This window comes from Lithobates pipiens, unplaced genomic scaffold (assembly GCF_037356315.1).
Source record: "Lithobates pipiens isolate NorthernLeopardFrog02 unplaced genomic scaffold, aLitPip1_a1.2 Scaffold_19, whole genome shotgun sequence".
Classification (NCBI taxonomy): domain Eukaryota; kingdom Metazoa; phylum Chordata; class Amphibia; order Anura; family Ranidae; genus Lithobates; species Lithobates pipiens.
Genome location: NW_027507764.1, coordinates 154,190,043 through 154,205,897, shown reverse-complemented (window position 1 = coordinate 154,205,897; position 15,855 = coordinate 154,190,043).

Here is a 15,855-nt window from a genome sequence, read left to right as displayed (position 1 = left end):
CCATCATCTCTGATGTCATCTCTGCTCGTCTGCCCACTTGCTTCTCTCCTCTCCCCCTCCTCTCTCATGTAGCCAGCCTGCCCGCCGCAGTAGCTGTGGCCGCAACCCACTGGTTAGGCAGGGACCTTGCAGCCTCGGGGCTCAGGGCTATGGGCCCCAGATTCGGGGCTTTAGCCCCAATAGCCACTCCCTATCGACGCCCCTGTGCATAACAATTCCTTGCAAGATAAGGCCTCCTGCTCACGCAATGACCTTGCAGAAGTGATGATGGTAACAAAAAGTTTTCTTGGCATTATCAATTAGGCCTCAACTTCATCCCTGTCCTCTGTTGATATTATGAAAGAGGGTGTTGATGGCATTATGGAAAAGATGGACACTAATGTTTCAAATAAATTGAAAGTCTCATTCAAGGATCCCAATGAAAGAGAGCAGACAATAAAATTAACACATAAAACAGAGTTGTAAAGCAAATCAGTAAAGAGATTTATCTTATTCAAGCATTCATATGAAAAGCATGTATCCAGTATTGAATAGAAATTAGCTCAAGGTGGTATTTCTACAACTGTTATATATGACAGCTTTCTTCCTGTTAATGGCTGTTAAAGAAGTTGCAGGTGCCAGCATCCACTGTGTCTTTAGCAACCAGTGACATCATCTAACGCAGTTAATTTACTGGCCAGGAACTCCTGGCCATGTAAACAAGATGAAAGGGATAGCGTTAATAAGACCAAATATGGCCATGACGATATTTTGAAAATTACATTAAACAGGAAACCCAGCTCCTCTGTTTACCTTTAATGGCAAGGACTGGGAGATGTAATTTTGTGTGAGTGATCGATGGGAGTGGATCACGTTGATGAGATTTTTTTTAGGTTAGTAGGTGTGATTCATCATGACACAAGCAGCTGCACAGAGTCTTTGTTTGCTAGGATGCAGGCAGCCATCAGCATCCAATTAGCAACTAATAATTATGCAGCCTGTCAGGTTGTTTCAAACTGTAAACCAACTTCTGGGCCTTCCGGGTGATGTCATGACTAAATTTGGTCAAATAATGTCAGGCACCATTACTGGCCAGATTGTTGACATTCACAGGTATTTGTGGCTGTGTCAGCAGATCCTCAGGGTGTCATTCATTATGATTGATTCTAGAGCTACATCACTGGAGGATGTTACTGACAATGTATGTGCATCATGTGACTTTTGTAATTATTTTTTTTGGTACCATTATTCCTCAATCCTTCACCTCCATGCACCACATATAAAATAGTGAGTTCACCAACCAGAGGAGAAGTTGAAAAAAGAGGGGGTGCCAGAGGTGATTTAACCGTTTAACCATTAGGCTTTGCATGACCGATTTAGAAATAACAGGTCATCCTGCATTAAACTTTCTGTTTGCCAGGAGGATGAGCAAAAAAAAGGGCATGCTGTACTGCAGAAAATTATTTTTTGACTTCTCCCTCTGCTTCTACGCGGGCACGATGGGGGCTCTCATCCCATGTGTATGCTGAATGCATGTCAGCAAATTCTAAACGCAAGACTTTTTTTTACTCAACAAAAACATTTAGAACAAGGAAACCAATCTAGCCACTAGCTTGCCCATATGGTGCAGCAATAATCTGGCAGTCTGGTAGTGACCAGATTAAAACATACGAAAAGCAGCTTTGTTAGCGATGCAGAGGAAATATACTCTTGCTTTCACAACTTTTATACCAATACCTAAGAAATAGACATATACTTACATGACTTACAGTTTCCCACTCTGACAGCAGAGCAGACCGCAATATTGGAGGGGGATTTCACTGAAGATAATGTCCGGGAAGCCATAGCTTTAATCGCTGCCGTTAAAGCATCTGGCTCAGACATCCTCCCTCTAGAGGTTTATAGTCACTATAATGATGTTGTGGCCCCAATCTTGGTCCAAGTGTAGTCAAATGCCTTTTGAGAGTGGAGATTGCCATTGTCAATGTATTCTGCTACTGTACTGCTCATGCCTAAACTGGATAAGGATTTCACTGATTGTGCCTCCTATCGTCCTATATCATTATTGAACATAGACTATAAAATTCTTACAAAAATGATGGCCAAACTTTTAAACACAGTAATTCTTAACATTATTTACTCCGATCAAACCAAATTCATCCTGGGGAAGTCTACCTCTATAAATCTCCACCGGACCCAAATTTTTGCGCAGCTTAAGAATCATCTTCCTGATACCTGTGGCCTCGCTTGACACTGCAAATGCCATTGGCCTCGCTTGACACTGCAAATGCCTTTGATTCAATAGAATGGTCTTTTTTACAAGCTGCCTGTGGTTGTTTGGCTTTGGAGAAAAATCCATAAGTGGATCACCGTATTATATGCTAACCCCACTTTCTTATATCCTGGTCAATGGCCTATTATCTACCCCTATGCAGCTACACAGAGGCACATGCCAGGGTTATGTTCATGGTGGCTATTGAAGTCCTGGCTTTATGGCTGTGGCAGTCTCCCTCTCTTACTGGTATTACACTGGCCAATAGGACCAATGTTGTGGGTCTATAGGCTGATAATTTCATTCTCTATCTTAATGATACACAGGCCTACCTGCAAATTGGTAAGTGTATTATAGAAACAGTTGGCTCCTACTTGGGCCTCAAGATCAAATGGCAAAAATCTGCTCTTATGCCTCCCCATGCACATGCACTTCCTTCCAGAGAATTTTTGGGTTTGCTTAAAGTGGTTACATCTTTTATGTATTTAAGAATCAGTATCACATCAAAGCCCCCAGAGGCATTGCAGGCTAACCTGGACCCACTCATACAACCTGGACCCACTCATACACACCATTAGAATAAATTTGTCTATGTGGGCTAAACTGCCACTGTTTATGGCCAGTAGAATTTACTTTATTAAGAGGATTCTTCTGCCCAAGGAGAATCTATTTTTAAGACTCTGGATGCCTTATTTACTACCTTCAGATGGGGTAACAGTAGACAGAGACTTAAGATATTTGTCCTGCAAACACCAAGGGCTGAAGCAGGCACAGCACTCCACAATATATATCTGTATTATCTTGCTGGCCAACGTAGACATCTATCTAATTATGTTGTACCTATCACATCACTGGTAGTGGAATCACACCTGGCACATGTACTACAGCTTGACCATCTTTTAATGGCTTTGGAGGCTTCTGTGGCACTTCTTACTGGAAAAAATATACTAAAACTAACTTTAGCCCAGACCGTGTGAAGGGAGACTAAACGCATTGACAAATGCATGGACATCAAGTTAGATCTTCCATTGTGGTGGAATTAAAAGTTATAGTGTCTACAAACTAGGGGATAGTTTTATGGCATTTTTATTTTTTTTTTTTTCTTATTAGTAATGGCCGCAATCTGCAATTTTTATCATGATTTCGACATAACAAAGGACACATCAAACACTTTTGACACCATTGTCATTTATACAGAGATCAGTGCTATAAAAATGCAATGATTACTCTGCAAATGACACTGGCAGGGAAGGGGTTCAACACTAGGGGCAACCAAGGGGTTAAGTGTGTCCTAGGGACTGATTCTAACTGTGGGGAGGATGGACTACCCATGACATAGAAAAATTGGAAGAGAAACTGCGCTAAAGTATAAATGATGAACTCGTTAAAGTGCACCTACAATTTAAAAGGGGTCTCTATGCAAAACCAATGGAAGCCAACATTCTCCTGCATAGCATTAATACAGTAACTAGAATAAGGAAAACATTTGAATCGCGCTAAACCAGTAAAATGTGAAGTGTAAATAAACAAATAGCCTCACATAAATGTTAGAACCACACTGACCATGGACTACCCAAAATCATTGTAAATCTAAAACAAAAAAAGTTATGTTTCAGATGTCTGTGCTATGCTATAAAACACAGCACCTAGACAAAACATATATAAAATAAATCATACATAAAAATCTCGTGAATCATCAAGCAATTAGTGCCCTGGACAATGTAATTTTATTATGAAATGCGTCACCTCGTGTTTGTTGTTGGAGGATCCAGGAAGGATGGATCTGTCTGCGTGTGTGCTGGCCGGCGCACGGGACTTAAGGCCTTTTACTGCAGCGATATTGTAAGTGCAATACTATGTTTTATTTGCTCTAATAAATTGAAGGTTTTACACTATTTGCAGCCTCTATATCTTTACATGCCACGTATACACATCCATGGGCCTTGGTCTAATGGAACGATTTGAAGAGTGCTGGACTTATCTATTGCGCTGCGGAGATTGTACCATCTTTACAAGGGGCGGGAGATCAGCAGGATTGCCTGAGGCGTCCAGGAGATTGTACCATTACTACAGGCTTTCTGTAATCCTCTGTCTACAGGCTTTCTGTGATCCTCTGTAATGGCAGATCATGGGCGTCTAGTAAGAAGTACGGTCACTCTATGTATAGCAGTGGTGGATTTAATACAGCTCACATCAGATTTTGAAGACTTATTTATTTATGGATGGACTTCACCTTATAATTTATAATCTTTAGTTCTTGCACAGGTGTATGTATACACATTTGGATTTCATACACTATTGGACTTTATTTTCATAAATTTTGTTCATATATTTTATATTTTTCCACTTTTTTATTTTTCACTTATATTTAGTGGGAATGTATATATTTATTGCTTGATGATTCACCAGATTTTTATGTATGATTTATTGTATATATGTTTTGTCTAAGTGCTGTTTTATAGCATAGCACAGACATCTAAAACATAACTTTTTTGTTTTAGATTCACACTGATTTTGGGTAGCTCCATGGTCAGTGTGGTTCTACATTTATATGAGGCTATTTGTTTATTTACACTTCACATCTTACTGGTTTAGCGTGATTCTAATTTTTACCCTACCACTGACATGACAGCGATCACTGTTCTCGATGACAGGGAGCAGTGATCTCTGTCATGTCATTACGCAGAACGGGGAAATGCCTTGTTCACATGGGCATCGCCCCATTCCGAGGCTCCATGAAACGATCTCCGGGACACCAGCAGACATCAAGTCCATGGGTTCGACGGGCACGGTCATGCTGTACTCCCGCTAGCTCCACCAATTAAAGGGGACATACAGGTAGGCCCATTTGCCCACCGCTGACATTGTGCCGATGTATATCAGTGATAGAGAGTGATATGTGCATTGTTCCTGATCAAGCTCCCCTTCTGTCTGCCCTGCTCTGCTAGTTTTGGATTTCCCTGTGTATGGCTTTGGACCGGATTATTAGACTATTCCCTGATCTCTGCCTGCCATTTACCTGGACTGTCATAGAACCATGCTATCTGTCTGCTAACCGCAAGTATCTGTTTGCTTTGCTCGGTTTGCGCCTGCCCTGGCGTGCTGACCATTGCACTATAGCATTGTGTATACATCCTGGGGGCAACCAAGTACCAGTAGGCCTGCTTGCCTTATGGGAAAAGGAGGCTGCTATAGGTGAAGCACACAGTAGCCAGCTATAGTGTCTGACCACCTGCATTGAGATAGACGTGACATTAATCAATGGATCAAAATAAGGGTGTGTTATTTCACATAAGAAAGCCAGAGATAATATTCCACGGATCCCATGAACAGTTTGTAAGCACATTAACTAGAATTTAGTTTTTGCCTAAAATTATAAGCTAATCATAAAGATTACCAGAAATTTGGCTTGCTGATATTAAAGAGGAAGTAAACCCTGATGCTGCTGGAGCAGCGATGATGTCACTCCCGTACATGCGCACGGGAGCCGCCACTAACGGCATATGCACCGTAGACAGCGGTGCCTGTCTTTTTGTAAATATCTCCTAAATCGTGTAGGTTTAGGAGATATTTCTTGGACCTACAGGCAAACCTTAATCTAGGTTTACCTGTAGGTCAATGTGGTTGGTAAGGGTTTACAAGCACTTTAATGATGCCAAGTTCACATTGCCAAAAAAAAAAAAAGATTTGTCTGGATTTTCACTTTCTGTCTATGTACCTAACTTTTTACAGTACTTAAAGTAGATGCTAAGCCTAACTGGATGACATTTTTTTTTTATTATTATTATTATTATTATTATTACTTTGTATCATAAAAAATTGCCATGTTTTTTGTTTAGAAATATTGTTTCCACCTTTTTTTCTTATTGCTGATGATCTCCTGCAGCCTCTTTATGGCCACTTCCTTTCTATATACTTTTGCTTTACTGGTGGCTGCATGTCTGTACTCAGTGTGAACTTACCTATAGTAAAAACATAGACTATGCCTTCACAAAGAGCATCAGTATGGCTCGTTAAAGTCTGCACAGAACTGCCTATGACATGGTGGCAACACAGTAAAGAAATAAGGCTGGGTTCACACATGTGCGGTGCAAATTGAAGCTCAGGTTTGACTGCGAAGAGAAAACTCAGTTCTTCAGTGTTTCATGTCAGTTTTTGATCAGTATCAGCTCAGGATTGCTTCAGTATTTTATGCTGTTCATAACGGAACACATCTGCGAATCAGATGCGTGCCCATGGAAGATAATGGGCCTGAATTCACACCTGTGCCGGACCGCACTGCCTAGAAAACGTACAAGTTTTTTGTGCAATGTGGAGTGCGAATGCACTGCAGATATGGGAGCCACTCTTATTAAAATGAATGTATTTTGAAATGTCCTGCAAATTGGATGCGGTGTAAGCCGCATCTAATTTGCATAGGTGTGAACGGGGCCTAAGGAGACAGAGAAAAAGCTTGTACCCACTGGGAGTGCCTGTTCAATCATCTTTATGGCAGGGTAACCAACTATAATTTTAATAAAAGCTTTAGATATAATTGATGTTACATAAGTCAAAACATTGAATTTGAAAAAAGAGAAATTAAATTTTAATGTTAAAGATTATATGAGATTTTAGTGATTGGATTTTTATAGGCCAATCGACAGCCAATCTAAGGGGACCCATCTCCACTGACCACTTAAAGCGGAGGTCCACCCTAAAGTGGACCTTCCGCTCATCGGAACCCTCCCCCCCCTCCGGTGCCACAATCGGCACCTTTCAGGGGGGAGGGGGGTGCAGTTACATGGATAATCCAGGTAACTGCACCCACTTCCGGGATAGCTCTCTGCGGAAAGGGGCGTAACGTACGCCCCTTTCCGCAAGTGCCCGCCCCTTCCCGCAAGTGCCCCGCTGCCTGCTGGGAAACACACAGATCCCAGAGGCAGCGGGGAGCGTCCTTATTGCGCAGCGCGATTCGCGCATGCACAGTAGGGAACCGGGAAATGAAGCCGAAAGGCTCCATTTCCTGATTCCCATACCCAAGATGGCGGCGGCAGGACCCGACAGGCGACCTAGAGATCGGCTTCGGGTGCTGACATCGCGGGCGCGCCGGACAGGTAAGTGTCACTATTTTAAAAGTCAGCAGCTGCAGTATTTGTAGCTGCTGGCTTTTAAAAAAAAAAAAAACGCGGAGTCCCGGTGGACTCCCGCTTTAAGTAAGGGAGCGTTTCACCGACAACTAATGTAAAGGGACACATCTCAAATGACAATTAATGTGAATAGGCATTTCTTTACTCCCCACCAATGTGAGGGAGCACTACAACGTTCACTGCATTTCTCTTCTGGCCATCATTATTATGATTAGTTTCATTTCTTTATTATTTATGTAAATATTTTTGACATACTGTATAGAGGAGCCTTTGGTGTCAACTACACTAAGCATGAAATCACATTGATGATTTTTATTCTTACATCTCAACTTACTGTTCCTGCTAATGTCATGTTGTATGCTGTGAAAACAATTGTTTTCTATGTGCCCTGATGAAATTAGATATGAGACAAAAGACATGATAAAAACAAGCCTTATGTACAATGCAATTACCCCCATCAGTTAATCCTATACTATCAGCATTTAAAGACTTAGGGGTTGAGTTACTAAAGGCAAATAGACAGTGCACTTTGCAAAGTGCACTTGCTCTCTGCAAGTGCAATTTCTCCAGAGCTTAGTAAATGAGGTAAAGCTTCACTTTGCAAGGGATAGCCAATCACATGCAAGAAAAACAGCTTTTTTTATTTGCACATGATTGGATGATGAAAGCTCTGGAGCAGCTGCTCTTGCTAAGTGCAACTGCAATTTGCAAAGTGCACAGTCTATTTGTCTTTACTAAATAAATCCTTTATTTCACATTGGGGGTGAATTAATCCATGCCCCGTTCAGGGCTGTGTGTACAAGCATGGGGATGCACAGGTGTTGTGTGCATCCCCATGCCGGCATTCCCTAAGGCTGTCAATTGGGACTTAGCAGCTACACGGACACAACCGCTGCTCCAAGTTCCAATATGACATCCATGCATCTGCACTGGCATCCATGTTACATTAGGAGAAGCAGCTGGGTTTGTGAAGTCACTGCGCCCTGATAGGCCGCAATGGGAATGCTGGAACGGGGATGCATGCAACACCTGTGCATCCCCATGCTGGTAAAACATAACCCTTCATGGGGCATGGATTAAAAGGCCCCATGTGAATGAGGCCTTACCCTCAGCTTCAGGGTGCAGCTCACAAATAAAAACACACTCACACTTTTTCTTTGGGTAGAGGAAAAAATATCTATGTTTACTCTTAATTAGTTTTTTCGTATTATGCACTCATTATTTCATGTGTTCAATTAAAATTACAAAAAAGTTGTAAGACATGTATCTAAAAATAATATATATATATATATATATATATATATATATATATATATATATATATATATATATATATATATATATATATATATATATATATTTATATATATATATATATATATATATATATACATATACACACATAGCAAACTGCTAGAACAGTTTCTTGGCTGAATTGCTATAAATACAGTAGCATAATGTTGAGTAATTCTCTTTCAGAACATCTGTTGAAAGGATCCTTTTTATTCTACAGTTATTTAGTCCTGTTTCATATGTCAAAATTAGAGAGAGGTCTTGTTTTTTTGTATGTTAGTGATTTTCGCTTAGACTTTTAAGAGATTGCACCTGTCATGAATCAGTGCATATTTGTGCTACGGTATTCCCAGTGGGCAAAGTTTTATTACTGGACGTATTATTAATTTTGTACTGACAGGTGCATAATGAATATGCCTTCCTTGTGAGATTTGCTACTAATGTTTCTTGTGGGCACAGAACCATTGTACGCAAATCAAACTTAATCAAAATGATCATAAGGTGATTTTCTGCTTCTTTTTATACTCTAGCTGGGTTTCATATGCGTTATTAAAACTAGCCAGCTGTAAAATACTAATTTCATAGGCCAAACCATCAAATCTGTAGGATTTTCTGAGCCAACTGAATATTGAGATCAATGGACCCCATCAAGCATTCAGAAGAAAAAGTGGATAATGTGTTCCTTTCATAAGAAACATTGAACAAATGTAAAGTCATTCATTTGATAATTAAATAGGTAAACAGAATATAACAGAAGCACTAATGAGAAATACAAATAGAATCTCATGGTAGATTTGGTGCTGTGTCCTTTAGCATCTAATTTGAAGTTGCCAAACTCTTCTCCCACCCCTTTACGTTTTTAATGTAAGATTCTACAGGGTGGCAATTCAAATGCATCAGAGTCTCTGCTCTGTTCCCATCCTGCTTCCAAGATCTCCTTTCAGACCCTCTTCACATGCTGCAGACCACCTCATGGCCCCCCTTTCAACAGCCACTGACCCAACAGCCCACACCACCTTAGTGCTAATAGCTGGATAAAGCAATCTCTAATAGGGTGTGAAAATTGTCACTTATGTCGTAGCTTCCCCTTCATGTTTGTGTGCTTCTTGACCTGTACTGTGGTTGGCTGAAATGGGAGTAATAAAGAATTTAAAGTGGACTCCATGCAAGGACTCGTTTTTAAATATGCCCTCTCTCCCTCTTGTTGACATTCTTGCAAATAGTGTAAAAAACACCATTAGGTAGAAAAAAGTAAAATAATATACTCACCTTTCCCCCAGATTCTGTAGTGTAGAGGGTGTTGTCACTATCCTGCCAACAAGATCTGGGGAATGGTGAGTACTCCAAGTCTTACCTGGAGATGCTGCAGCACAGCACCAAAAGCATCTTTTTAGCAAGATTTAGCGATAACTTTGGCATTACTTAAAGGGGAAGTTTCCTTTTACTATTACAGTTTTTTTTTCCCTCAGGTGACAAAGTACATGTGTTAATTTGTTCCACCTTCCTACCTAAAATTTAGATTAGGTATGTAGATGGATAGGATACTTCTCTCGCCCCCCATGGCTATCCAACAAAGCAGCTAGCAAGGAGAGGGCTGTATTGATAGCCAGCACTTATCTCCAGCTCCAAGCACCTTCTCAAGAAAAATGTTGGCAAGAGGGTTGCAGCAGATAATGTTGTTAAATTAAAAAAACTCTAAGATGGGCATCTTATTGAACACAACATACAGGGATATGGGAAGTGGCAGAGACATAATATATACACACACCAACACAGGTTGAACTGGATGGACGGGTGTCTTTATCCAACCTCACCAACTATGTAACTGTAGCGCCGGCTCCTGAAGAGCACACACTATGTGTTTTTGAAATTTAATGTTACACCTAAACTGCAGTTTGGTTTGGGTTTAATTACTCCAAATTTTGACCTCAGCATCAGTCTGACTAGACTGCAGGATGTTCTGCCTAGCCACAGGGGGTGCTGTCACTTCTGGCAGGTATGGAAACACAGTCTAGCTGGGTGCTTTAAGGTTACTTTCTTTCGGAGCCAGCCCAGTGGGAGTCACTCTTGCTCTGCTTTCTCGGAGAGGGTACGTAAGATGCGGACGTCACATGTTTTGGGGTTCCGGTCCAGAAGTATGTTCTGACTACATGGTCCTGGTCCTTCTGACCAGCCCCTAGGATGCCTATGGCCTAGGGGTGCGGATCTGCCCGACTTTATGTGTCAGTACTGGCTAGCCCAAGGCAGGGAAACCAAAGAAAGGATTAAGAGGTGGTCCGGTGCCGTCTCAAGTTGTGGAGAGGCTCAGCAACTTCAAAGCCATCCAGGGGAGGACTCTTCGGGAGAAGGCCATGCAAGGGTTGGCTTCTCAACAAGAACCTGGTAAAGCTGGAGGACCTAAGTGAATCCAATCTTGTGGGTATCGTTGGACTGGGTGCAAGATTCTGGTACCACACAAGTGTTCTACAAGTATTCAAGTTTCCTTGTTTCTGTACTATAACAAAGTCTGTGGCAGAGACTTATTCCTACACGTGTTCTATCTTTAAAGTCTGTGGCAGAGACTTGTTCCTGATTTAAGCACCCTGTTGGCTGCTAGGCCTGGTGAGAGAAGGACTATACAATTAGGGTGAGGATCCAGCTGTAAATGGCTATTCTCTGGATTTTACTAAAAGCAAGAAAGTTCTTTATTACTGACTTTGACAATAAGAGTATCTGGACTTTCCACCCAAACTCTCTGATCCTATACTGAGAGACTGTTGTTTAACTAGGTTTTTGCAAATAAAAATCCCTTTAAGCGGATCAGTCGTCAGTCTCTATAGTTTCTGGGCATCTACCACGGGAAACCCCTAGACTCATTTGAGGTGCAGAAGGTAACGGTAAGCCCAAATCAAACCAGCCACTCCTTCGGGGGTCAGTGCTACATAATTAAAAGGAATGCAAAGGTAACAGGAGGTTTATTTTGCCTGAGCTTGCCTCAGACAAATGCTTGGAGCCAGAAACAAGCACCAGCTATCAATGCAGCCATCTCCCTGCTTGTTGCATTGTTGGATGGCTATGGTGGGATGGAGGGGGGTATTCTGTACCAACACATATCTAGCCTTGCACAGCATGTATGAAGATGGGACAAAGTACTACATGCAATTTGTCCCCTGGGGAATAGAACACTATGACAAAAAAGGAACTTCTTTAGGATAACAAAGTTATATATCACTTCTTGCAGAACAATATTTAATACCTAAGAAATCTCTTTGTAAGCAAATCGCTGTAGTAGTTTCTGCTACTACAATGATAGCAGAAGTCTTCCAGTCCAGAGCTGAGTGGCTTCCCTTCTGTGCAATAACCACGGGGGTCAACCTCTTGGCACTGCCACCATTCAGAGAAAGCCTTTTCTTTTTTACAATGAATACATGGTGCATCTGATTGGTTGAGGTGGAGAGGGTGACAACCCATATAGCCACCTGGTCCAAAAAGATAAAGCTTTGTATTTCTTAAAAACAAAAAACAAAAAAAACAATGCTTTTTCTACAGTAAATGGGAGTGATGCCATGTGGTTACTATACAGAAGGGCACCTGCCTGGAACTGGACTACTGTTTCCACTATAGTAGTGACTACTACAGTGGTTTGCAGTATAGATACTTACATTGGACCAAGATGACCAATGTAAATATACTTAAAATCATATCTAAACGCTAGATTTAAAACACCTACTACATTGATATTGTAAATAACAAGCACAACTTTTACAGAAAGAAGATGAAAGAAGAAGACTTTAATAAAGATCAAACACTGTCTCTTGTCATTTTTAACACTTTTGCCACTTTTTTGGTGAAATGGTAGGCCCTTTCTATTTTACACAGGGGTAGAGCCCGGAATCCGGGGGTCCCCTTGTTAAAAGGGGCTTCCAGATTCCGATAAGCCCCCGCCCACAGACCCCCACAACCACCGGCCAGGGTTGTGGGGATGAGGCCCTTGTCTTCATCAACATGGGGACAAGGTGCTTTGGGGGGGACCCCAAAGCATCCTCCCAATGTTGAGGGCATGTGGCCTGGTACGATTCAGGAGGGGAGGGGCGCTCTCTCATCCCCCCTCTTTTCCTGCAGCCTGCCAGGTTGCGTGCTCGGATAAGGGTCTCGTATGGATTTTGAGGGGGACCCCCCACGCATTTTTTTTCTTAATTTTTTCTTTTTTCTTAATGCTAACATGACCTGTGTGAACATAGCCTTAAAAAAACCATAGAAGTGAACCAGCGAAAAAAAAAAAAAAGAAGCAAGTTGAGAGGGTGCGCCTGTTCAATTTATGCAAATTAATCTACGTGGCTTGAGATTTACTACGATTTTGCCGGTGCAGTAAACCAAAGCACTTGAACGGCGCAAATGCTGCTTGCACATGTGCAGTGCATAAATTGACCTAGCGCAGTTCCAAGTGTATTTGCAGGCACAGCAGGATTGCTCCGAGAAAGTTACTTTTCCATTCTATTTTGGGCATATTTGTTACTTGGACAGTTATATCTATACTTCCTCACATCACCCCCATAATATTGGCACTTCCAGCTTCTTTTAATTCTGAGTTGAAGAATGCATGAGCCAGGTCTATAGCGGCGCACAGATTGCGGCTGCCTGTGCGCCGGCATGCTAAGTGCACGGAAAGTGCACTTGGAAGTGAAGTTGCTCTAAATCTAAGGGGTAGATCTGAAATGAGGGGAAGCTCTGCTGATTTTATCATCCAATCACGTGCAAGCTAAAATGCTGTTTTTTATTTTCCTTGCATGTCCCCCTCGGATCTACAGTGACTTTACTTCCAAGTGCACTTTCAGTGCAAAGTGGATTTTCCTTTAGTAAATAACCCCCAGTATCTCTTTTGCATTAAAGTTGCTTACCTGTCTGTATGCCCTGTGAACTGAGCTGTGCACCTATGGCTCACTGTACAAATCTGGCAATGCCAAGTTTAAAGAATTTCTCTGCAAGTCAAAGAGTGATGTAATCTCAGCCCGACCAGTGAAAATGGCTGAAGATCAATACCCAAAGGACAACTGGCTAAGCTGGTGGGGAGTTCCAGGGCACCACATACCGTATATACTCGAGTATAGGCCGACCCGAATATAAGCCGAGGCCCCCAATTTACCCCCAAAAAACTGGAAAAAATTATTGACTCATGTATAAGCCGAGGGTGAGACATGCCTGTCCATCCCTGTGTGTCCGTCCATCCCTGTGGGTCCATCCATCCCTGTGTGTGTGTCCATGCATCCGTGTGTGTGTGTGTGTGTGTCCATGCATCCGTGTGTGTGTGTGTGTGTGTGTGGGTGTGTCCATGCATCCGTGTGTGTGTGTGTGTGTGTGTGTGTGTGTGTGTGTGTGTGTGTGTGTGTGTGTGTCCGTGCAGCCTACCTGTGTCCAGCCTGCCTGTGTCCGTCCAGCCTGTGTCCGTCCAGCCTGCATCCCGTCCAGCCTGCGTCCCGTCCAGCCTGCGTCCCGTCCAGCCTGCGTCCCGTCCCGGCCCGGCCCGTCCCGTCCCGGCCCGGCCCGTCCCGAGCCGAGCCTCCGTCCTTCAGCTCTTCGTCGGCGGCCATTCTAGGATTCAAAAGCCGCGCCTCCGTCGGTGATAGGCGGAACACTCAATTTCCCACTGACTGCTGTTCCGCCTATCGGATGTCCGTGATAGGCGGAACACTCAATTTCCCAGCAGCCTGTGTTCCGCCTATCACGGGCATCGTCTCATCCTCGTCCGTAGTACGAGGATGAGACGATGTCCGTGATAGGCGGAACACAGGCTGCTGGGAAATTCAGTGTTCCGCCTATCACAGGCGAAGGCGGAGGCGGAGGCGCGGCGTTTGAATGTTAGAATGGCCGCTGTCTGTCTGCTCGATACGCTGATCGAGCAGGCAGACAGCGATGACTCGAGTATAAGCCGAGGGGGGCACTTTCAGCCTCAAAAAAGAGGCTGAAAATCTCGGCTTATACTCGAGTATATACGGTATACATACTAAAAACGGGGAATTGTGAGTAATGGAGTATTTTTTATAAACTGAACAAGATGACTGCTGTTTTTTGAAACTTTATGGACTCAATATACTAAATATCCTTATTCGGTTTGCTTTAATTGTGTTTTATTCCTCTTGCATTGACTTACTTATGGCTTTCTGCATTTAGTCTTGTAAAGTCTCAGAGCCAGAAAGGTCAGTGCTAGAAGACCACAGGTTTAAATGGGTATCAAGTAGTTATATTATTGCAGTAGCTGTCAAACACTATGAGACCAGCTTTGATTGAAGTCTAAATGCATAAAAATCTCTAGTCAGCGCCAACAGTTTCGGAGGGGGGATTTTTTGTGATGAAGGGGAGGAGTTAACGGCTTCCTGATCGCCTTGCGCAGACATACTGTGGCAGAAGGGTACATACAGGCAGAATCACATACCTGTATGTTACCCTTTAAGAGGCAGGTTGCGGGGCGCGCTTGCGCCTGCCGGGAGCTTCGTGAGCACGATCGTGAGTCCCGCGGACTCGATGTCCGCAGGAATACCCACGATCGTCTCACGGAAAAGAAGAACGGGGCTAATGTAAACAAGCATTTCCCCATTCTGCCTAGTGACACTGTCACTGATCACAGCTCCCTGTAACCGGGAGTGGTGATCAGTGTTGTGTCACACATAGACCCCCCCCAGTTAGAATCCCTCCCTAGGACACAGTTAACCCCTAAAGCGCCACCTAGTGGTTAACCCCTTCACTGCTAGTCACATTTACACAGATTACAAAGATTAATAAAGACACAACAATGGAATCTTAGCTGCAAACACCACCTCTAACCATACAAAATAATGTGTTTGTCTCAGATGAAAATGAATAAGTTCAGTCAGAGCGACTATTACCAACCTAGTTAATGAGATATCTCCCTCGAGAATAATTGTAAATCACCAAAGCATTCATGGGCACAGGCCCCTTTATTTAATTTTCAGTTTGATATTTTCGTAATCATTTTGGGAATGTTAATATTCATGCCTATACTTAAAGCTATTAACTGAATTTGCCACCACTGTTTACTGAAGTGCTTGTTGCTTAGTTGATATTACATCTGTCTTCAAGTAATTTATCTTGAATCTGTTTATTAATAGCACAGGGCAACATTCCAATAAGAAAGGAAGGCAAGTGAATAATGAAACCGAGCAGAAGCCATGTCCTCTTAGAACAATAACC